Genomic DNA, 660 nt, shown 5'->3' with positions numbered 1-660 from the left:
ACAAACCTCTGTGGTTCATCATCATGATCATATGAATGAAAAAGTCAGAGATGAATAGGGCCGGTCTGAAATTTTCTTTGCAATATGTGCTTTGGCTCATTCTAATGTTTCTTGCTTCTGTTTAGTCATTGATTGCCTTGGAAAGTCCTGCTTCTAGCAGATTATCAGTTCTTGTCTCTCTTTGCGAAAAGACCTAGTCAACCTAGGGTTTTCTTTTTGGTAAGGTGTTGGTTTCTATGTTTGGGTTCAAGGCTTCTCAGTGAATTTCTGGTTGTTCTGAGTCTTTGGAATAGAGAATTGGTTTCAATTCATTTATAACCCAGCCTTTGCATTACTTTTCCTTGCTTTCCTGAAAGTTGGTGTTCTTGGTTTTTGAGAAAGTTTTTCTTGCAATCTTGCAAAGTTTTCTTGGTCTTCTTGAATTATTTCTTGTTTGCTAGAGTTTGTATGCTGCTCTTCAGATCATTTCATTTGAGTTTGTAGCCTCTTCTTCACTCTAAGTCTTATCATGCTTGTGATATCTATGGCTTGTGAAGTTTGAGGTTCTTTATGCTTGAATTTGATTTTGAAGCCTTTAGTAGTTTTTTCTTTCTCGAAAACTCTTTTGTGTCCTTAAAAAGAAAAAGATAAAAACATTGTTTTGTTTCCTTTCTTTTTCTT

Source organism: Pinus tabuliformis, chromosome 7 (assembly GCF_031772625.1).
Source record: "Pinus tabuliformis cultivar Carrire ecotype Pingquan chromosome 7, CPIR1, whole genome shotgun sequence".
In the NCBI taxonomy this organism is placed as follows: domain Eukaryota; kingdom Viridiplantae; phylum Streptophyta; class Pinopsida; order Pinales; family Pinaceae; genus Pinus; species Pinus tabuliformis.
The sequence above is the reverse complement of the archived record's forward strand: the minus strand, read 5'-3'. Positions refer to the sequence as shown.